At 45.9% G+C, this 24,282-nt stretch overlaps 1 long non-coding RNA gene across 3 annotated transcripts; it reads left to right on the top strand.

Annotated features, from left to right (window-relative positions):
- The first annotated feature begins 11,405 nt into the window (after window positions 1-11,405).
- LOC146889319 (uncharacterized) lies at window positions 11,406-23,954 on the top strand. 3 transcript variants are annotated; one of them, XR_015000031.2, is made up of 3 exons: window positions 11,406-11,495; window positions 23,022-23,270; window positions 23,749-23,954. It is a non-coding gene; the product is annotated as an uncharacterized LOC146889319 (long non-coding RNA). The 3 variants fall into 3 exon arrangements; XR_015000033.2 differs by lacking the exon at window positions 11,406-11,495 and adding an exon at window positions 18,598-19,762; XR_015736802.1 differs by lacking the exon at window positions 11,406-11,495 and adding an exon at window positions 22,193-22,827.
- Window positions 23,955-24,282: the final 328 nt, after the last annotated feature.

Below are 24,282 nucleotides of genomic sequence, written 5' to 3'. Positions count from 1 at the left end.
CTCAGATTTTTGTAGAAACATTCTAGGTGATCTTCCAACCTTACTGTAAAATCGGGTTTTTCTACCTCCAAAGAGAGAGGTTTTAGGTTCTTCTCTCCAGTGAAATCTTATGTGGAAATAGGAAATAGGATTTTGTTAGTGTAGATATATTGACTGAAACACATACATACACACACACACACACACACATACACACACACATATACACACACATACACACACATACACACACATACACACACATACACACACACATACACACACACATACACACACACACACATTGTCTGAGTTTCTTGCAATGAATGAGGCTCTTTGGATAAAGTAATTGTGTAAACTATTGGGCTCAGTGGCACAGGGCTGGCCTAACGCCCTCAGCTTGGTCCTCAGCATTGTGCTGGTGGAGTGGGCTTGGGAAGGGAGAGGAGGCAGAAGAGGGGGAAGGAGAAGGAATTTAAAGTAGGATACATGGATGACAAGCAAACACATTTATTTCCAAATTTGGGATGTGTGTATGATATTGACAGCATCCTGAGACATTTGGAAAGGGAGTTGCAAATGGTGTAGCTTTTTAAATAAAAAATTCACATCTTTGTAATATTGGAATATTGAATATAAGCAGATACAACATTCATAAAGTCTCACAAACATGGCTGCCAAACATGAGCTGAAGAAGAATGACACCATATGTATTATATGCCAGAGTGGACCCTGACGTCTCAACTCTACACAGAGGACCACGGGAGAGTGGGAAAAATGGTTCTTCCAAGGTAAGAGACCACTAACTGGTCATCCAATACCAAATGGTCAGCCCTGAAAACATACATGCAAGTAGCATTGTTCAGGCTGAGGACACATATTTATGAATATATATGTTTACAATATATAGATGTAATAACAATTAATGAAAAAAGGCCATGAACTTGAAAGAGCATATGGAAAGGCGTATGAAAGAGTTTTGAGGGCAGGAAGGGAAGGAAGAAATGATGCAAATAATCTCAAAATGTAAGAAAATACCCACATAAATAAATACAATATATAAATCGTAATTCTGGAACCTAGGCAAAAAATATTTAACCAGTCAGAGATATGCATAGATATTATCAGACATGATCCTCACTAGACCCTTACTGTGTTCTATGTACTATGATAACATTAGCAAACAAAACAGACACTTAAAATGAAAACAAAGAGATGTTTTCCAAAATTAGCAAACAATGCTGGGCGGTGATGGTGCACGCCTTTAATCCCAGCACTCGGGTGGTTCTCTGTGAGTTCAAGGTCAACCTGGTCTACAAGAGCTAGTTCCAGGACAGGCACTAAAGCTACAGAGAAACCCTGTCTCAAACAAAAAAATCGCAAACAAAAATAAGCATAGATAGGTAGACACTAAGATATTGGTAAATAATTATGAACACATATATTATAAGTCGGAAGAATTTTGAGTATACTGTCAGTATATAACAGGAGACCTACTCATATAAAAGCGGTAAAAGAAATCCTTCAAATTATGTTTCTATTGAGACATTGAAGGCGAGTACACACTGGGAAGAAGAAAGACAGGAGGTGGCCACAAAGGTGGGAGGCACACGATGTCTTCAGGAAGCCGATCAGAATGGCTTTCTCTCCAAACCACAGAGGGAGTGGAGAAGTTCATGGATGGAACAGTGCAGGACGGTTTCGCTAATGCATGGAGGTAATTGATAAACTCATGTGCTTTTAATCCCAGAACTACATTAACCTTCAACCTTCCACTACTCGGACTGCAAGCCGAAAGCTATTTCCCCAAGAGGTAGACAGTGCGCCACCAAGAAAGCCCAGGAGAGAAACTCCAATGAAACAGCTCGAGAAACTTGGAGAGTACGCTCACACTTGGAGTGCCTGCACACAGCTCCGTGGGTAAGAGGGCTCCCCCATGGGCTGTGGAAAGCAGCTATGTATTTTTCCAGCCTGGTCAAGTGCAGGCTGGCCAGGAGCGTGCTGGGGAGGGTGTAAATGCTGAGGGAAGCCAGAGTCGGTATCCTGGAGTGGGGCTGGAGATCATCAGCTGATTTTATAGATACAGATAGGTACACATATATGTCATCTTGTCATATCTGTGTTAGCTGTTTGTGTACTATGGAAAAACAATGGGAAGTCATTTTAAAGATTTTATGTAGAAAACTAACTCACTAATATCCTTCTTCTTGGTTGTAAATAATAATTTTCAGGAGATGGGACCGATCTTTGGAAAGTGTAATAGGTCAGCCATGGTGGCAGAAGTCTGTAATATCGTAATCTCAGTATTTAGGTGGTAGGGGGAGGAGAATTGCAAGTTCTGGGTCAACTTGGGCTACATAAGGAGACTTCATCTCAAAGAGGGGAGAGGGAGAGATGGAGGGAAGGAAGGAGGAAAGGAGTGATTGCAATAATAACAGCAGTCTCTGTCAGGCTGGCAATGGTGGCCATGAACGGAGATGGTCAGCAGGTGTCTGTGGCAGTGTCTTCAACAACACTAACTTAATTTCCAATTTTAGGTAGCCTGGAAGTACTAGACCAAAGTCTGGCAAGGAACTCAATCCTTGGCTTTCAGAGAGTCATTATCTTGCTGAGAGAGAGAAAGGAGAGAGAAAGAGAGAGGCAGAGACAGAGAGAGACAGAGAAGAGAGAGAGAGAGACAGAGACAGAGACAGAGACAGAGAGACTCCTGAAGACCCCAGCTACAGTGAGATACAGTGACAGGACCTAGGTCTTCAACTTGGAGTTCTTAGTGTACACAGCTTGGTCCATAGCTGTCTACCTCTAGAAGGCAGTGCTTGATTGGCTCTGTGGATAATGTGGAAGGGAGGGAAAGAGTCAAAGACAATGCCTAGGTTTCTTGTTCCAACAAAAATGATAGCACCATTGTAGAATTGGGATCGCTGGGGGTAAAGAAGTTTTTTGCTGTTGCTGTTTTGCTTTGGGACAGGAACGTACGTCACCCAGGCTGGCCTCCAATTCATTACGACCCAAGAACGACCCTAAGCTTCTGATCCTCCATCTCTACGTCCAGAGTGCCATCATGCCAAGTTTAAGAATTTTTGGGGAGGGAAGAGTTTCTCTAACACTAAATATATTTATTTTTTTAAGTGTCTGTAAGATATCAAAATGGTTGTATGAGCTTGGAATTCAGAACAATTCATCTAGGGATCCAGATACTGGTTTAGATCTCGTTGGCCTGGAGACCATCTTAGCTGTTGTTGATGCTACAACAAAACACCAGACACTGCTCAGCTTGCAATCCAAGGGGATGTACCCTCCCAGCTCTGTGGATGCACAAGATCAGGACGTCATCAGGTCAGTGTCTGCCGGAAGCCCAGTTTCCAGTTAATCAGCTGCATCCTTAACCAGGGAGAAGGCGGAGGAGCACTCAGGGGCTCCCTCCTGCTGTAACCCAACGTGGGAGAAGGCAGAGGAGCACTCAGGGGCTCCCTCCTGCTGTAACCCAACGTGGGAGAAGGCAGAGGAGCACTCAGGGGCTCCCTCCTGCTGTAACCCAACGTGGGAGAAGGCAGAGGAGCACTCAGGGGCTCCTTCTCACTGTAACCCAACAAGAGAGAAGGCGGAGGAGCACTCAGGGGCCCCCTCTCACTGTAACCCAACCTGGGAGAAGGCGGAGGAGCACTCAGGGGCTCCCTCTCACTGTAACCCAACAAGGGAAAAGGCAGAGGAGCACTCAGGGGCCCCCTCTCACTGTAACCCAACCTGGGAGAAGGCGGAGGAGCACTCAGGGGCTCCTTCTCACTGTAACCCAACCTGGGAGAAGGCGGAGGAGCTCTCAGGGGCTCCCTCTCACTGTAACCCAACAAGGGAAAAGGCAGAGGAGCACTCAGGGGCTCCCTCCTGCTGTAACCCAATGTGGGAGAAGGCAGAGGAGCACTCAGGGGCCCCCTCTCACTGTAACCCAACCTGGGAGAAGGCAGAGGAGCACTCAGGGGCCCCCTCTCACTGTAACCCAACAAGGGAGCACTCAGAGTCCTTTTGGAAGGGCAGTACCATGATGCTAAGCCTCCATGACCCAATCACCTCCCAAAGACCCATCTCAAACATTACATTAGGAATTGATTGTTTGCCCGTAGATTCGGAAGCAGAGAAACATCGTCTGTAGCAGGCGGTCAGCAAGCTACAGGAGGAGCGGGTGGCGCATCTTTAGGGCAGTGATTCTCTCACTGAAATTGCAGAATCGCTTGGATGGCGTGTAAAACCAGACAGGCCTCACTCTCAGAATTCCACACCCTATTATATGCTTCCAGAGGCAGTGTGACTATCTTAAGACATTTGAAATAGACTAGTAAGTTACTTTGCAGAGAGTGCAAAGGAATTACATTTTTGCCAGCAGGTTAGAGAATACCCATCTTAATCCATGCCTTTCTACATTAAATATTATAATTGGTTTCAACAATTTGAAGCAGGGTGATGATCTAATTTAAAAATGTCATCTTTGAGTTTTTGGTTAAAAACTCCTTTCAATTTTTTTTCTATCTATATTTTAACACACTTATTTTTAGAGCCCTTTAATATGCCATTTCATTTCATAACAGGAAAATTTGGGAAACAATTCAGATGTAATTACCTTAATGAGCTGGACGTCTGTGACTGCGGTGGTGATTGGGAGGAGGTGAACTCTCCCTGTCGATATTGGTTCAAGTTGAGTAACGCGCATAGCGGAAGTGAAACCAAGGCCCTGTCCTTCTAGTTCATGCTAAGCTGTCCTGTGGCCTTTTACGGGAACAGGGACCCAGAAATAATTCTTCCAAATGTAGAGCACACTTAGCCAGTATTGGCAAACTTGACGTGGTTCCCATTGCCAGCCCAAATGCTTAGTCAGGCAGCAGAGAAGCTGTTGCTGACAACACCAGAGCCTGCCGGGAGTACAGTCGTCTCGGCCCCCTGTTGTTTTCAGTCCTACAGCGTCTTTCAGTCTTAGTTGAAACTATACTCCAGCACACGCTTCATCCACTCTGCCTTGGCCCTGCCCTAAAACCTCCTTTGTTATTCTTCATCTTGTCTGCCCTGGACCCGGTCACCGTTCTCTTTGACATCCGACAGCTTCAAGGCCCCAGAATTGAGAGGAGAGATGTCTGTTTTGATGGATGGCTTGCATTTCTTAAACATTGCACCCAGCCTGAGTCGATCATAGCTAGAGACTCTTTCTAGCTCTCTGAAGTAAAGACTAGTCATAAGATTTTCCCAGCAAGATGCATGAAAAGATAACATACGGCTGTAGGAAGAACTCAGTCTCTCCATGCCCAAGGGAGAGCAGAGTTCACAATATAGATGTAGATTTTTGGGGTCCTCTAGCGGCTTTTACTGGGAGAAAGAGGACTTGAACTCTGAGCTCAGGATCGCATGAAAGTCTGACCATGCGACCTGGAACCACCATCCTCTCTTCTCAGAGTTGCTTCCTTCCTTCATTTTGAAGCAGGGCGATGCGTGTGTCACTAAACCTTTACGAGAATACGCAAGCGTGTTCTTCCTAGTGTACTGGTTCCCGTGTCTGATCCCTTCCTCTATGGGCCAGCAGGAGCCACTTTATGGAAGGGATTCCTTTAAAGCACCAGGACTCATAAGATAGGTTCCCCATTAATAAATAGCTTGCAGGGGTTTAGCCACATGAGTTTGAGTAATTGTTTTTGGCGTTGGAGTTTCCTTGGCATGGCCCCATTTAGTTTATATGAAAATGAATAGCCCAGAGCAGCCAAACGTTCTTCCGTGGTGAGTGCTCTCAAGACAAATCTGCACAAAGGCATTTAGTAATCAAGAGTCAAGTCGTTATGTTTGAATGTTACACGTGAAGACAGACTGTCCCATTTAGTCCAACGTCTTTTGTGTGTCGTTACTAGCGTGGTGGCCTCATTTCTGTCTATATTCTATGATGAATGGAGAGGCTGCAGTTGGAAGATAGAGGCTACTTCTCCTTGAGATGCCCTTGAAAGCCTCTGGTAGTTTTCAGCTACCGCTCCACCTTCCGTCTCCTGGATATTTTTTCCACAATGGCTGTAACGCTGTAAGCAGAGCTTCCGAAAGTTACAAACTGAGTCGGCGCTGGCTGGGATTTAGATACCATTAATGCAGAATGAGATTCAAAAACTCCATTTCTTCATCATCCGTATACAGTTGCTAAGATAGACCCTCAATGTCTTTGGAGGGGATAGGGTCAGCTTAGGTTCATTGCTGGTTTACCCCAAAGAAAAGCATTTCTATAAATTATTTTTGATATAATTCTTGGTCAGTTCAGATTATGTCCCACCCAGCCTCCACATTTTTACAGTTCGAATTTGACATAAATAATCACTGGCTTATATTTTCCTTTACGGATACTGAATAGAAGTGATACTATGCAGAGTTTATAAAATGTAGAGTAAGCTAGAGGCTGGTTACTAAGTTAATAAAGGAGAATCCTCCTCTAGTGAGACTTCTTTGATTGGATGGCGCTGATACGTCACGGAAGACACAGACTGGAGCTTCAGAGAAGCTCTGACCTGGATTTCGAGGCCATTGCCAACCACTCTTGTCACCCTGGTTACATCTGATAATTCCGTAGTCGGTTTCTTAATATCGGGTCGTTAAGCCAAAGAATCCCCACGGTTTCTCCCGTAAATTCAGTTTATAGGAACTCATCTCTGTAAACCACGGCCTGAATGTCTGTCTCGGAAATTCTGAATCTCTTGTGGAATTTTTAACGGAGTCAGGGATTTTTCCAAAGCGCGTTTCCATCATCCGCTCCCCTCTTCCGTTACGTGATGCTGATGGTCGACTTCCGTGTTTTCGCTAAAGCGGCAGCGATTTATCTTTAAACCCCAGAACACACGATGGGACAGAAAGGGTCCCGCTCTCAGCTTTCCTTCCGCATCTGCTAGGATAGCTCACGTACCCCACAAGCTTGCAAAAGGCTCGCCTAATTCACTGCTGTTCTTCACAACATATCTCTCAAAGGCTTGAGCGACGGTTTCCTGTTTGACCTACAAGGCTCAACATTAGTGAGTCCACTCCGGTTTACCCCATCACAGCCCACGACTTGAGTAATGACTAAAATCACGTTGTGTTTCTCACAATCCCTTTGCTACCTCTGACACATTGAGTAAGGTTACTGCTAGCTGACTGCTTTTTTGAACATTTAGGACAACTCTTACTATCAAGGAAGAACTAGAACGAAGACATGATAGGTATTGGCTGTAAAAGAGACTAACACATTTGGCAGTCAGCTTCTTGTTTTAAAGTGCCTTTTGGGTGGAAAAATGAGAAAGCTGAAGGCTGTCACTAAATGGTAGGAGGTGGGTGTGTGAACACCAGCAGTTGATTGTGGCAGCAGATAGTGTGAAGCCGCCGCCGGTCGAAGAGAACCACATCCCTGGTTTAATGTTGACACCTTCTCAGTGCATGGTTTCACGACGTGTGAATGCTGAAATCATCGGAACCGCCTTCATTCAAGAGGGTGGAAAGATTTCAACGCGTGGCCTACAACTCAAACGTGACCACGGATATCGCTTTAGTTCGAATGGCACAGTGAAGGAGATTAAGCATTTTTTTATAGGCGTTTATTAGCGGCCCTGACCAGAAAGTCCCTCGTTCTTCCCGGGCAGGAAGTTGCCAGGCGTCACTCCCTGCGCTAACCGTCTTTGGCTGCATCCTGTTCTCAGCATGGTCACCACCGAGGAGACTCCTTATTCCTTCTCCTCTGGTGCTGCACCAGCTTCCCAGCTGGCCGGTGCTGGTTCTCCATCCTACCAACAAACCGCCCGTCTAAAACACAGAAATCCGATTATGTTTCTTTGCTGCTAAAACATCCCTCGTGGATTCTTGCTGCCTTCAGAGCGATGCGTAGGCTTCTTTACCATCCGGTACCCACCCCGCTCCTTTATCTCCCATCTTATTTTCCATCTCTCTACCTTAAATCTTGGCTACTCCGCTCACTCAGCACACACTTCCTTCCCTCCGCACCTCAATAATACAGCACCCCCCTCCCTCGCTTTCAGTGGCTCCCCACTTCTTCACGTGAGAAACCGGTCACCCAGCTGTCGCATGCTACCGTTTGTGCCATTCCTCCGGCCCGCTGTTGATCTTCCCACGCATGCCACTTTGCGGACTTCTTTGTCTCTAGAAGGCACATCGTCCCAGCTCTAGAGAGAGAGCGAAGCCCTTCTCATCCTCACCTCACTCTTAGCACATCTGGCATGGAGCAGGCATTCACTCAATGTGCATCAAAAGAGTCCAAGAAAAAAAGTGTTGAACATGGAATAACATGAAAAACGGGGGTTAGTTTTGGCAATGGTTGCTTCAAAGTGTTTCTAATGCTGTCGAAAGTGCTTCCATCTGCAGCGAACGAGTCAGAACCGGCGTGACACAACCAAAACTTATGTCACATGACCAAAATAGGCGCATTAAAACGGCACCCATTCCCAACACATCCTAACTTGACCCGATAGAAGGAGGAGAATTGTTTGAACTCATGGTCTCTCCTTTTAGGTTGCAGGTGTCTCTGATATAGCAAAACCTTGGACATCTTCTCAGTCACAATCAAAACAGTGTAAATCCTGTTCCTGCCTCTCCAGTTTCTGTGAGGTTTTACGATTTCTACTTTTCTTTTCATAATTTACTTTCTGGGAAAATGCAACTCCCCAGTACTGTGGCTTCCCTAGGACAAACAGTCACCAACTCGAGATAAAACTCCAAAATAAAGGTGTACAGAAGTCTCAACAGATGACCTTTTGTGAGCTTGTGCCTACATCAGTCCACTAGTAAGGAGAAAACGAAATGACATAAAAATTTAATGTGGGTCAGTTAGTGCTTCTCCTTCTAGGTGGAGTTTGTCTAGTCCCTGAGTGTTAGGAGGGAGAGAAGAGTGTTTGTGTTCATCCTCTCCCTAGCTCTCTCTAAAGGCAGTGGTTCTCTGTCTTCCTAAAGCTGCCACACTTAGTTCCTCATGTTATGCTAACTCCCAACCAGAAAACCTTTTCATTGCTGCTTCACAACTATAATTTTGCTACTGCCATGAATCATAATGTAAATATCTGATATGCAGGATGTCTGATACGCGGCCCCTGTGGAAGAGTTGTCCAATGCCCGGAGAGATTAACCCACAAGCTGAGAACCACTGTCTCAAGGGTTTGGCTGGTTTTGCTTTTTCTTTCCAACGCGGATATGAACAAATGATATGCTATAACTCCAACTCATCCTGGCGGCGGTCAGTTGACAGTGGCTGCCGTCAGCTGACACTCTGAAACCGAAGCGGCAGGGTAGCCCTCTCTTCCAGAACCAAGTGACAGGTCTCATTCTTCCAGTCCTGAAGCTGTGCCCTAGGATGTTCAGAGCAGTCTCAACTAAGTTAGAAATGTCACACCAAGTGTATAGTGGATCTAGATAAATAAAAATGCTGTGTAGGGCTCAGTACATAGCATTATATTAATAAGTGAGTTGGAAGGATTTTTAGGGAACCGTGATTGTCAAGCAATCTTGTATTATATTTTACTTAAGTTTATTTTTTAAAACAATCTTTTTTAAATTTTACATACCAATCACAGTTCCCACTTTCTCCCCTCCTTCCGCTCCCCCTACCCCATTCCCTATCTACTCCTCAGAGAGGGTGAGGCCTCACAAGGGAATCAACAAAGTCTGTCACATCACTTGAGGCAGGACCAAGGCCTCCTCCCTGTATCTAGGCTGAGCAAGTTATCCGTCCTTAGGGAGTGGGCTCCAAAAAGCCAGCTCATGCTCTATCTAGGGATAAAAACTGGTTCCACTGTCAGTGGCCCCACAAAGTGCCCAAGTCACACAATTGTCACCCACATTCAGAGGGCCTAGTTCGGTCCTAGGAAGGTTCCCCGGCTGTCAGTTTGGAGTCAGTGAGCTCTCACTAGCTCGGGTCAGCTGTTTCTGTGGGTATCCCTGTCATGGTCTTGTCAAGCAAATCTAATGTTTGTAAACACCTAGAAAAATAATAATGGCTTTGATCTGCACAAAGAAAAGGGAAGGAAGAATAAAAAAATAGAATAAAAAAATGCCTCCATACCCACACATGCACATATTAGAATCAAATTATGAAAAAAAAGAAATAAAACACCTTTTGAGGTATCAGCAGTGATTATTTCAGGGCACCAAGATCGTTGGTGGACTTCACAAGTTTGTTTCATTTTATTAATTTCCTAAATCTTCTATATTGAACATGTATTATTTTTAGAACAAAATCAGCTGCCTCTGTAACTTCCTGCTTTTGAGGATGGTGCTACTGAGCCAGCGGGGGCTGGGTGTGCAGTCCTGTTAAGCATAAAGGCCATGGCAGTATAGATAACTCTGTTGAGCTAGAGAGAAACTCCTGTAGTGATGGGTGTGGACAGGCGGTCTGCAGTGTAGGTGGGTCATGGGGAAGGGTCTACTGTGTCCTGTGATGATGGTATGGACAGGCAGTCTGCAGTGTAGGTGGGTCACAGGGAAAGGTCTTCTATGTCCTGTAGTGATGGGTGTGGACAGGCAGTCTGCGGTGTACGTGGGTCACAGGGAAGGGTCTACTGTGTCCTGTAGTGATGGTGTGGACAGGCAGTCTGCAGTGTAGGTGGGTCACAGGGAAGGGTCTACTGTGTCCTGTAGTGATGGTGTGGACAGGCAGTCTGCAGTGTAGGTGGGTCACGAGAAAGGGTCTACTGTGTCCTGTAGTGATGGTGTGGACAGGCAGTCTGCAGTGTAGGCGGGTCACGGGGAAAGGTCTTCTGTGTCCTGTGATGATGGTGTGGACAGGCAATCTGCAGTGTAGGTGGGTCACAGGGAAAGGTCTTCTATGTCCTGTAGTGATGGGTGTGGACAGGCAGTCTGCGGTGTAGGTGGGTCACGAGAAAGGGTCTTCTGTGCCCTGTAGTGATGGTGTGGACAGGCAGTCTGCGGTGTAGGTGGGTCACGGGAAATGGTCTACTGTGTATTCAGGAACAACTGTTACTCATCACCAACTCACCCTTGGAATGTCAAATTTTCATCAGAAAGGAGATCTCTCATGGTTATTTGGAAACTGTAACGCTATAAATGAATTATTACTTTTTAAAACATCAACACTGTTTCTGCCAAGTCAAAATATCTACAAAATATCCACAGGACATATGTAACTCCAGGACTTGAGTTTAAACTTTTGTTTCGGTGTTTTGGTTTATAATTTGATAGCCTGGCTTACAGTGCTTCTGTATTGATACTGGCTAATAAATAAGAATACAGTAACATTTGTGTACTACAGAGAGAAACTTCTCACTGCCTGGCGGTATGCAAACTCTGGCCTTCTAATGTCTAGGTCTTATCCCTTGTCCCCAAAGAGCTAAAATGCTCGAGGGCTAAGAACTGTACCAGATATCCCTGTAAGGCCACAACCTACTCTGTATTAGAAAGCAGGGAGCAGGCTGAGGGTGTGGCTTGCTGGTAGAATGGGGAACCGCAGTATGTGGAGTCCCCAGAGGAAGTAGGGCGGGAGCTGGCTGGGCTGGAGGACCTGATGGGCTGATGTAAGTTTTGAAGATCACCAGTTTACTGTCTTCGTGTCCTTTGACTTGTGACAGGCCCTGGTTTAGAAAAACGCCCAGAACGGTTTGTTGGCTGATTCCAACGCAATCCAGAGCTCTGACTCAGAACGGAGGGAGCTGGCCTGGAGTCTCTGCCACGTTTTGAGAATGAAGAAGGGTTTTCCTTTCCTGTGCTCGGCGCGCCTTCCCCTCTGACCTTCTTCCCCTCCAGGCTCGGGAGAATTTCCCAACTCCGGAGGGTCACGCTGTTTTCCTATAACTTTCAACACTTCTGCCTGTCTCTTTCTCGCCCTTCCTCCCTTCTCCCCACCCTTCCCCGATCCCGAGCGCCCCCCCTCCCCCGCCCTTCCTCCCTTCTCCCCAACCTTTCCCGACCCGGAGCGCCCCCTCCCCTTCTTTTTTTGTTTTTTGTTTTTTGTTTTTTTTTCTCGTTTGGGAAATGCTCATTAGTTAACCGAGAGCGAGAGCGAGCGCACCAAGATAGAGCCCTGGACTTCCGCATTCCTCTTGAATCTTATCTGCCTTAGCCGCCTGCGGCGTGTGCCTTCTGTGTTCTCAGCTCCTGTTGCTCAATTCCCTCCCCTCCGCCAGGGTTGGGAAACCCTTCAAGCTGGGCAGTTAGGAAACGCCGGCATTCAGCAGTCATTGCCCTGAGGTGGAAGAAGCTCTTAACAAATAGGCGATTCATACTATTAGTGTGGACCGTGAGAAGCGAGTGATTCTAACAACCGGGTAACAAGTCGTTTAGCAACAAAATTAGAAGAGGAACATGGAGTGGTCAGTTGGTGACTCATTAAAATGCAATTTCTGGCGGTGCATTACTATTTTAGACATGTAATTCTAGAGGTGTTCAAATGATTGCAGACCATCGCTACAGTAAAAGTCCCGTTAAACCTACTCATTTAGGTGGATAAGCTCTTTTCAGTACTCACTTTTAAAAAGGAGCAAAATGGAGCCGGGTGGTGGTGGCACGCGCCTTTAATCCCAGTACTTTGGAGACAGAGGCAGGAGGATCTCTGTGAGTTTGAGGCCAGCCTGATCTACCAGAGCTAATTCCAGGACAGGCTCCAAAGCTACAGAGAAACCTTGTCTCAAAAAACCGAAAAAAAGAGCAAAATGGATGTGTAATTATAACAATAATTAATATTAGCTGACAGATACATAAATTAATTTAAAATAGGCTCTACCATCTGATCACATAATGCATTTACAATAATTTTTAAAATATCTAAATATGCTCCTTATGTTCATTTACTAATATTATTTAAATAGTCTATTGGTTGGCTTTTGTTTTTTTGAAACCGGTTTCTCTGTGTAGCCCTGGCTGTCCTGGAACTCACTCTGTAGACCAGGCTGGCCTCGAACTCAGATATCCACCTGTTTCTACCTCTTGAGTGCTCGGATTAAAGGCGTACACCACCACCGCCTTATAGCCAAATATGCTATTTATGCCAATTAATCAAATTTATTTATATACTAACTATATATTTTAGTTATTACTAATAATAGTAACTACATACAAGGAAAAATGAGAGCAATTATAGGACTAGAGACTATTTCAATTTGTATGCATATTATATTGCAAAAAATTGTGATAGAATTTTCATGAATGTATTTCAAGCATCAAAATATGATACAATAAGTTATAATCTGTTGAGAAACTGGAATATAAATATGAATCCAAGGAGAAAAGAAGACGATGTGGAATTCGTGGCAGTAAAAGAGTTGGGGGCTGTAGCCGGGCGGTGGTGGCACAGGCCTTTAATCCCAGCACTCGGGAAGCAGAGGCAGGCAGATCTCTGTGAGTTCGAGACCAGCCTGGTCTACAAGAGCTAGTTCCAGGACAGTCTCCAAAGCTACAGAGAAACCCTGTCTCAAGAAACCAAAAAAAAAAAAAAAAAAAAAGAGTTGGGGGCTAGAACTGCTGGTCGTGCTAACCGGATCTGCGTGGGAGTCCCCATCACCCACGAAGAGAGCATGGCTATGTGTGCTGTGATCCCAGCATTCCCGAGAGCTTTCAGATCAGGGAGAGACCGCGTCTCAAGTGCCCAGGTGGGGAGTGAGAGGGGACACAGCTGACACCCTCCTCTGCTCGGCTGCCGCGCCAAGGACCTGCACACGCATGCGCATATATCATAGCCACACACACACGGGAGAGAGAGTGCAGCCCGAGCTACGCCCTGTGTCAAAGGACAGGTCATAGGGATCTCTTCTCTACTTCGGCGATCCCTGGAGTCAAACTCGGGTCGTCAGACTTGGTAGCAGTGCTTTTGTCTGCTGAACCATCTCACTGGCTGGATTTTAGATATGTTTCAGCACATACGATGGTCAGGAAGATCTGCATGGTATTTGCAATCTTTTGGTTACGTATGAGTGATCTAGCAGTTTAACTTCAAACAATGTCAATAGGTATCATACACCCCAAATCACATGCCTTGCCATTGATCAAGTTTACGGCAAAGACTAGAGAAATGACTCAGAGGTTAAGGGGGTGTGTGTGCCGTTCTTTCAGAAGATCGAAGTTCAATTCCCCCGCATCCACGTCTGTCGTGATATTTAGTTCGTGTTTTAACAAATAAAGCTTGCCTGAAGATCAGAGTGCAGAGCTAAACTCACACCTCTAATCCCAGTACTTGGGAATCCCATGCCTTTAATCCCAGCACTAGGGAGGTGGAGATGGGAGTGGTTTGACTGGGTGGAGAGAGGAGTATAAGGTGGGAGGAGACAGGAGCTCAGTCTGAGGCAGCAGTCTGAGGACAGGATCGCCCCTTTGGTAGAGGTAAAAACTCTAGTGGCTGCCCGCTCTGCTTCTCTGATCTTTCGGGCAAGCTTTGTAAAAACACAAACAAAATATCACCCACTACACATGTCAAGTGACTCACAATTGCCTATAACTCCTGTGCGAGATCTGATGCCCTTAGATTTCTTGGGCAGCGAAGCTCATATGCACTTGCCCATACAAAGATGTGCACACACACACACACACACACACACACACACACACACACTTAAACAATTAAAAAACAAATCTGAGAAAAGATGAAAATCTGAAAATGTGAGAGAGAATATAAGGCTTTCCAAACTGATTTTAGGAGCTATACAAGTAAAATCCGAAGACACCTTGCTCAGCAGCCAGGCCTCAGAACTCAGGACCGAGTGGCACCCTGTTTCTATCGTCTGCCGGGATGATATTCACCTTTAGGCTTGTCCCAATCTGTTATATCGTTTTTCTCTTCAGTAAGCAGATAGCAAGGAACGGCCTGGGAATCTCCATCATCGGCCACTACTCAGTAACAAAGAAGCAATCTTCTAAAACGTTTAGCTTTAAATAACTCACAAGCCTAGGACTCTAGGCCAGGCCTTCTCTGAGCATAGATTTCTGCTCCGACCACACGCGACAGGTCCACCTGGAAAGTACCTTCGACTCTGCCCACATCAGGCCCGAATTCCAGGTCTGAAACAGTTACCTTCCCCAGTCGCCTACTAGGCTTTCTTCTCAGCCACTGCCTGGTTCTCAGAGTCAGGCATCTGTGACCCTGTTCCTGGGTAGACGGTTACCTCAGGAGGGGGCGTGAGACAGAAAAGGGAGAGGGAGCCTGACATCACAGTGGACTCAGGCAGGGAATTCTTCTCCCTCAGTGTTCCCTTTAGCTTCCCAGGAAGCTCTTCGCCCTGGTCCTGCTCTTGCTTCCGGTTTCAGGCAGCCTTGACCTCCGCACTGGCGCGGTGATGGAAGAGAAAGCCGGAGACATCCTCCTTCCTCAGCGTGATTTCATTTCTGCTGCTCCTCCTCAGTACACTTATTGCTGTCTCATTTGTAGTTTATTTGGTTACTTTTTAAGTTTTATTTATTGTATTTTATGTGTTCAAGCGCTTTGCCTGCAAGGGGGTCTGTGCACCACCTGAGTGACTGGTCCAGCGGAGGTCAGAAGAGGAGACAGGTCCTTCGGGACAGCATGTGCAGGTTGTGCGCCACCATGCAGGTGCTGGAAACTGAACCTGTGTTCTCCGCAAGAGCAATCAAGGGCTCTTCAGCGCTGAGCCACATTTCTGGTCAATTATTTTTATTTTTAAAAATATTATTCTGATTCTGAGGACTCTGCGTGTGTGTTTAAGACAATGTCTTGCTATGGAGAGCTGACTGGCTTGGTGTCTGCTTTGTAGCCCAGGCTACCCCTAAACTTGCAGTAGTCCTGCCTCAACCCTCCGAGAGCTGGGATTACAGGCATGCACTACCATGGCTGGAATTAGGATTAATCTCACTATGGCTGGAGACCTCTTTAGGAAGATGGTGGTGATTTATATTTCTAAAATATATGAAAACACCTGTCTCCTCACACTCTTATCAGTCATTCTCAATGCTAATATTAATTCATTTGCTAGGTGAGAGCTAGCACTTGCTTGTTTCAACGTGCATCTCTTTAATTGCTAGTAAGGGGAGATGTTTTCCTTGTCTCTGGTGGCTGCGTTTCCTCTTCTGTGATTCCTCTACTCCCATTCATGTCTCATCTATTTCCTTCGTGTGTGTGTGTGTGTGTGTGTGTGTGTGCGTGTGTGTGTGCGTGCATGCCTTTTAAAACATCTGACATTTCATATCAATTAGGAAAATCAGCCATGGAAATTAATGAAGTATTATAAAGCCTTATATTCCAGTTCCAAGATGATTTCATTTGTTTTGAGGTTGACTTAGGGAGTTTTGACAAAATCATGCAAAAATTTGAAATGGAAAGAGACACCAAAGCCTAAATTAAGGTAATGGCCCAAGATTCCTTCTACCAACTTATTTTGTTTTTAAAATGTGTATTTGTTCTCTCTCTCTCTCTCTCTCTCTCTCTCTCTCTCTCTCTCTCTCTCTGTGTGTGTGTGTGTGTGTTTGCTAGAGTATGTGTATCATGTGTGTGCAGATCCCTGAGGAGGTCCGTAAGCAGCCCCTGGAACTGGAGTTACAGACGCTTGTGGTCCTGTGGTGCTGGAATGGACCCCAGGGCCTCTGCGACAGCCGGACGCCCCTTTGCTGCAAAGCCCCCCCAGCCTCTCCAACTCTTAGCCAAGCATTGAAAGCGCTCTTCTTCCTGGCCACCCGCCCCTGGTGGAGCTGCCAAAATAGCAGACCGGCGGTTTAAAAAAGCGAAGGGGAGCATAGCCACCAAAGTCGGGAATGGCGACCCCTGGGAATCAATAGAGCCCAGGTTGACTCAAAACAGACTCGGTTCTTGTTTCTTCCCAGCCTTTAGTGGGAGCAACGGTGTTTCTCCTAAGACTTCCCAGGCTGGAAGTTTTTCATGGCTGTTTTTCCTCTTGGGGTCTCGCTAACCTGGGAAATTCCCAGTTTCCCCTGGGTTCCATCTGTAGACCAGAATACAGGATGGAACGATCTGCAAGGCGGTTGACTAGGAGGTGAGGACTCTGTCTCTGGCTCTGGCGTGAGTGGGCCCCTGGGCCCCTCAGCCTCAGCCTCAGCCTCAGCCTCACCCTCAGGGCCTGAATGCCTCTGTAGTGAGGCTCCAAGATAGAAAGTCAGTGAAAATTTCGCGACCAGTGGAGCCCTGCAGGGCATGGACTGCTGACAGCTCTGCTCCCAATCAACACTTCACTTCACTAAGCTGTCTGCGTGTTTAATCTTTAGCAAATCGTGGGAGCCTTTGGTCTCAGATCGGTAAGAAAAGCAAATTATATGTCCTGATGTGACTCAGACCTGCACACAGCTCTGTAGATTCATTTTTATTTTTGTTTTAATTACAACACAGACAGAGGGAAGGTTTACAATTACACCTTTCGGAACCAGTCATTATTTAGTGACTCTGCATTTCAATAATGATGCTCACGTCTATAAAAAAATTGCCAGGTTCTATTATTATTGCCTTGGCCTAAATATAAATTTCAACACAGTGGTGATAACTGGCATTTGGGGTTTTATTTTTAGCTACTTTCCTTAAGCTGTGATAATTTAGAAGATGTATTCCGTGTGCCTAGAGGCACCTGTAAGCATACGTGGGATTATGTAACTAGAGGTACTGAGCTCCTCACTCTTTTTCCCTTCTCCCCTCCCTCCCACCCCACTTCCGGGGGCATATACTAGAAGAAAAGCAAGCATGGTGACTCTCTGTTAAGACAGAAACAGTCAAAGGTGCTTGGTCCAATCGTCCTCGTTCTTTCTGTGCGGTCAATGGTGCGTGGTCCAATCATCTTCATTCGTTCTGAGGTCGTTGCGATAGCGCCTACCTGACTTTCCTTTTTAGTGTATTCTTTTTCTTTCTGTTTGAGACCGGGTCTCACAATGCAGCCCTGGCTGGAGCTCACTGCATAGACCCGGCTGGCCTCACACTCCTTTTAAAGAAACCTGCGTGCCTCTGCTTCCTACGTGCGGGGATTAAAGGCTCTTGCGATCCTACCCCTCCTTAGAATGCTCATAACAACAGCGCTTGCAACATTAAAATCCAAGCTAGAAAATGCCACTTACAGGTGCTCGCAGTCCTCAGAGGGCCTTCCTTTCTCAGCTCTCTCTCTCTTCCTCGGGGCTTGCCATGGGGTGGTGGTCTCTTCTTCATCAGTGTTCATGAGTGGCTGCCTCTTTTCCTTGGATCTGATCACCTCGGAGGAGTCTCTCGGCTGCTTCCTTTAAAGCACATGCATCCTTCCATGTTCTCCTTTAGTGATACCTGCCGCCATCTCTCACGCAGCATGCTTCTTCACCTGTTGGCTGCCTCCCCTTCAGAATGTGGACCCGACCACAGCTCCCATGGGGCAAGAACTTTGCTTGCTCCATCCCCAACACCCACGAGAGTACTTGTCTCACAGTAAGTGCTAAGGAAATGTTTGCCCAATGAGTGAATCAAACAAAGATATGCCGTGGCCTTGTTTGATTTGCAACATTGCACCAAGAGCAATTTTTTCATTAAAACTTTATCAAAAAACGTCAGAAACTTTTGAATTGTCTAATGATGAGGACTGCTCTTTAAATGTACAATTAATGTCTTCTCTTATTCTCCTTCCTCAAATGTTTGGTATGCCAGCTTTCTGCTTTTTTTTTCTCTCTCTCTTTTCTCCACACAGGTATTACCAAGACAGCCTGCTTCAGTGTCTTGTCTTGGTTTATATGTCCTCTCTGAACACCTACATCCACGTCTGTGGCTCTCATCATCCCTCGGCCTTAGACTTTCCTCCAAACATGACGCCGAGCCACCATTCAGGCTTTTAAACCTCCCGTTTCCAACCAGATTTATCTTTTCCCCTTAAAACTGGATCCTGTTCCAGCAATCTGTTCTGCTAATGATCTTACCCTCTTCCAAATGTGGAAACATTTCGAGGCTCATAGTCATAAAAGGTTACATCATCTGTCTTCACACTGTTGAGTCTGTTGCCTCTCTCTCTGGAGAAGGCCTCCTTCCCTTTTGTTATGTGAGACCCTGTGTTTCAGCAGGCCCTGAATCAGCTGCCAGCCCCGGCCCACTGACCACACTCTGGGCTAACAGGGGTCATCTGAGGCTAGCCTTTTCTCCCTAGTTCATGGCTGAAGACTCAATTCTCTTGCAGAAGTAGAGACCTGATATTGTCCAGTTTTGCTTTTAAACAGAAAAGGCTCTCTCTAGGTTACAGAAAATTCAGCTGGTCACAGACAGAAATTAAAAAGTTCAAATCAGTGCTGCTGAGATGGGTCCCCGGGTAAACGTGCTTGCCATGCAAACCGGATGACATGAGATCAATTCCCAGAACCCCCCCCCCCCCCCGTGGCAGAGGTGAGCCCACATGCACAATACACACCATATATACACGTGCACACATATACAATAATAATAAATAAAAATTCAGGCCAACCATAGTGATTAATTTAGAATTGACCCTTTACATTTTGAAGTATAGCTGTTTAGTTTTCTTTCTCTGAATATAAATGTCTGTTCAGTTTTTAATAATATTTTTAAACCATCAAGGGGTCATTTCCATCTTTTCTCGTTGGTGTTGCCCAGTGTGTCAATCTGCTTGCTGAGTTCGCTGGACTTCCGTGATGCTGTTTGTATGTGACCGCTCTTACACGGGGGGCCTACGGACCTGGTGCAGCCGAGCAGATGCATCCTCTCTGGACTTTGATTCCGGAGCTGTTGACTCAGAGTCCCTTGGATGACGCAGAGGCCACTGTGGCCAGGCACAGCAGCTAGGGCAGCTGCTTCCGGTTTCCAGTCGAGGAGGAGACAGCTGTTCTGGGGCAGTATGCAATGTCCTGCGTCCAAAGACTTGGCGGTGGGAGCCACGGGGTCAGTCCTTGGCAGCTGGGGTGATGACCTCATGGGAGTAGCCCTGTGGAATGCTTGGGTGTGGCTTTTTTTTTTTTTTTTTGTCCTGGATGATTTTCCTTCTCACCTTTGCTTCTCAAATTAGCTTAAAAGTTGACTTAATTCATTAGCCACAAAAACTAGGGTGTCAACAAGAGCTAGCTCTTAGACAGCGCTTTCTGCGTGGCAGGTGCTTGTCTGAATGCCTTGTATATCTTAACTTGACATTTTTACAGCAACCCTAAGAGATAGAGACGGGCATTAGCCCCATTTCGTGGAGGATGAAACTGAGCTACAGGGAGACTAGGTTAGCCAACCACGGCTACCTGGCTGTCAGCGGTGGCTCTGACGCTCAACCCCCATCACTCTGGCCTAGTTCTGAGGAGCCTCGACTGAGGCACACCCTGTCTCATAACTTGATTTCTTTTCATGTAACAACATTTAATGAGCGTTTCATGTTGTTGGATATTCAGCTAAGATGTATAGTGTTCAAAGGGTGACTCACTATTTAAGCAACTCCCTATTGTTAAACATTAAGGACATCCCAACGGATAGACCTTTTATTTTAATTTTTAGGCGACCATACAAAGTCATGGATGGCTTCGTCAAGTCATTTTAACACTCGTGTGTCACGGCGCTTTGTTACCATTTATCCCTTTTATACAATGGCTTAACATGCAAGACATATTTTCTTGCAATAAAGTCCCAGAGGTGGGATGCTGGGCCAAAGGGAAATTTAATTACTTTCTAGAACGATAATCTGTTCTTTTTTAATACACAGCATTATCTATGAGTGTCCTACCTATGAATTATTGACATCGAACATCTAAGTGGGTTTTGTGTGTGCGTCTCATGAAAAACGATGGATCTTTCCTTTTTAAATTTGAAATTCTTTAAACATTTAAGAACACAATTTTAGGGACTGGAGAGATAGCTTAACCAGTTAAGTGACAGAGATGGGAGTCTGATCCCTGGAACCAACCTCAGAAGCCAGTGTTGCTGGCCTGTACTTATAATCCCAGCACAGGGGAGAGCGAAGACGGGGCTCCCTGGAGCTTGCTGGTTGGCTCATCTCAGTGACAGACTCTGCTTCAATATCCTGAGTGGATGGCTTCTGAAGAATGCCACCTGAGGCTGACTTCTGGCCACAGACCTGCACACATGCAAGCATGCACACTTGATCATACATGTGCATTCTCCACGTGAACACATGCACACACAAAAATTTTGCCCATCTATTCGGTCACTTTGCAAATGGTTTTCATCACCATCTATAGCGTTAAGACTACTTCAAGACTCTTTTTGCCTCTTTTGTTTCTCAAGACAGGGTTTCTCTGTGTAGCCCTGGTACTCGCTTTGTAGACCAGGCTGCCCTCAGATTTACAGAGGTCCACCTGCCTCTCCATCCTGAGTGCTGGGGATTACAGGTGTGTGCCGCCGTGCCTGATCTAGGTAATTCCTTAGTTGGGATTGCCACGTGAGTTTAGGCTGTGTCAAGCTAGAACTCACCAGCACACGCACTTTTGAAGAAGTGTCAAGTGGAAATGGAGGGAACAAGAAAATAGTTTCAGCTTAGAACTGTCTCTCTAATCCCTTGTAAATTATATGAGTAACATCTCTGATCTGGCTCATCTTTCTCATCAACATGCACTGTCCTCACTCCTAGGATGAGTTCGGGTAGATACTGATCCATGGCGCATTATGAACAATCCTTGAGACTATGGAAGTGTGGGGCTGAAAGAAAGCCCAGCCAGTTAAAGGCTCACACTGCTCTTGCCGAGGATTGTAATTTAGTTCCTAGGACACATGGCAAGCAGCAGAGAACAGCGTGTAACTCCAGCCCCAGGGGGTGGTGTAAGAGGTTCTTCTGTTTGTGTGTTGCTTTCATTTGAGGTTGAATAAAGGGACTGCCTTGGCCTTTTGATAGGGCAGCCCTTAAATGGGTGGAGTAGACAGAACAGAATGCTGGGAAGAAGGGAAGTGTGGCAGACGCCATGATTCTCCTGCCCAAGACGGACGCTGGTTAGACTCATGCCGGTAAGCCACAGTCAAGTGGCAATACACATTAATGGAAATGGGTTAATCAAGATGTGAGAGTTAGCCAATAAGAGGCTAGAGCTAATGGGCCAGGCAGTAATTTAATTAATACAATTTCTGTGTGGTTATTTCGGGTATAAGCTAGCCGGGCAGGACAAAACAAAGGGCCCCGCGCTCCTCCTCACAACACAGGGGATCTGATGCATCTGGCCTCTGAGAGTACCTGAATTTATATATATATATATATCTCCATATATAGACACCCATTCATATACGTAATTGAAAATAATCTTTAAAACTCTCGGCAAGTAGAAGAAATTTGTCACTAAGAATCATATATATGATTCCATTGTGGGAAATGCCCTGATTCTATAGACAGAAAATCAATGAACGGTTGCCTAACAATAGCTGTTGTGGGATATTTGATCACACTGTGAACACCGAGCTTGTGTTGTTTCCTGGAAAAACCTGCTTCGAGCTATGGTGTGGCTCAGCCTTGGCACACACCTTTAATCCAGGAACTTTCTGCTTGAATGTTGTAAACAGGGCTAAATAAAATCAGCCGTGGGTCCAGAGGCTGAACAAGCGACCAGTTGACAGGAAAGAACCATAGAGAGTAAGCGGAAGTCGGGCGGACAGGGAGAGAGACACACAGGAAGCAGAAGAGCAGAAGATTTGGTGGGAGGAGCTTTTGGTAGGGGAAAGGCTCTTTCTGGGGTGACGGCAAAGGATGAAGCAGTGGGGTGCTTTCTCTGCCTTTCTAAGTCAGGAGGTTTCCTCCCCACCATCTGGCTTCCAAGTCTTGATTGATAAAATAGAACATTAGAGACTAAATTCAAAACAACATGTGGCTAACAGGAAAACAGCTTCTTTGGGAGGCAGTTAAAATATAATCAATTTAAATCTAATGTTATTGTTTGTTTGTTTTTGTCTTTTGACACAGGGTTTCTCTGTGTAGCCCTGGCTGTCCTGAACTCGCTCTGTAGACCAGGCTGGCCTCCAACTCACAGGTATCCACCTGCCTCTGCTTCCCGAGTGCCGGGATTAAAGGCATGCGCCACCATGGCCTGGCTTAAATCTAATGACTCTTCATGGTAAAGGCGCCATCTAGCCAAAGCCCTGTGTAGACCGCTGACAACAACAATGAGAAATGGTACCGGGAGAGTAGGTCATTACTGTCAGCCAACACTCCTGCTTATTCCAGCTGTCTTGGTGGAGAGACTCCTGGCTCAGCTCACAGCGAAGCAAACCAGCAAAAGCTCAGCCTCTGTAAACTGGAGAAATCTGGAACGAGCTTGCGATTTCTACCCTTCTCGGAGTGTTGGCTTCGTCCCCACAACCTGAAGACAGCCTCCAGCATGGCACATATCTGCAGGGAAGAAGGAAAAGAGGTAGCAGAGGTCCTGCCAAGGCTGTTGAGATTATCTGGAAGAGGAAGAAGACGCCTAACCAGGTCAGGGGGCCAACATGGTTGAGAGTCATTAGCTTCAAACAGTCCCTGAGCAATGCAAGACCTTTCTAGGAAAAATACGATCTGTTTCTTAGGACAACCAATGAAAATGGAGGCGTGTGGTTTGTCCCCATAGCTGTGGTATGAGTTGGAAAAGTTTGGCTGCTCACTGACAGGGAGCTGGAGTCTGCCTCCTCTCTACCGCCTACCCTGTCTTCTTTACATACCCCCCCCGCCCCCCGGGAGCAGAGGGGAGAGAGTTTTTCCTTCACTTTCCCTACGGTGACACCCTACTTCCATAAACCCCGAATCCTTATATCAACATCTCCTAAAATAAGCAAACAGATGATGACAGTAAGCCCTGCGGATTTGGTTGCAGAAGGGAAAGAAGGAAGTACTTGAAAAATAATTGGAATTTCTGCACCGCTCTATTTTGAATGCCAGAAGCTAAGTGTTAGGTTCATCTTTGTTTCCTCTTTAGGATTTGCTAATTTCCACCCTTTCCGCTAAAGGAAAGTCCTGAACCGATGGTGCCAGCGATCCTCTTCCCAGGGCAGAAAGAGAAGAACCATGTCAGAGTTCCTTTGGGATCCGCCAGAACGGTCCCAGAACTGCCTGCTTTCCAGGACACCCAGATCTGCAGATGCTCAAGTCCTTTCAATAAAAAGGAATAGTGTTTGTTTGTAATGCGTGACTTCACATCTTGTAGGTCCTCTCTAGATTACTTCTGCCACCTAATACAACTGCACGCTATGCGCGTGGTCATTGCTTCACGACACTGTTTAGGGGACGGTGGCAAGAGAAGTCTACATATGTTTGGTACATGTGATAGTTTTTTAAAAGATTTTTATTTATGTGTATGTGCATGTGTGCATTTATGTGCATGCATGTCATTTATGTGTATGTATGTCATTTATGTGCATGCATGTCATTTGTGTGTATGTGCATGTATGCCATTTGTGTGTATGTGTATGTATGTCATTTGTGTGTATGTGAATGTATGTCATTTATGTGG

This window comes from Myodes glareolus, chromosome 27, assembly GCF_982192425.1.
Source record: "Myodes glareolus chromosome 27, mMyoGla1.1, whole genome shotgun sequence".
Classification (NCBI taxonomy): domain Eukaryota; kingdom Metazoa; phylum Chordata; class Mammalia; order Rodentia; family Cricetidae; genus Myodes; species Myodes glareolus.
Note: the sequence above shows the minus strand (reverse complement) of the source record. Positions and strands in the feature narration are given on the sequence as shown.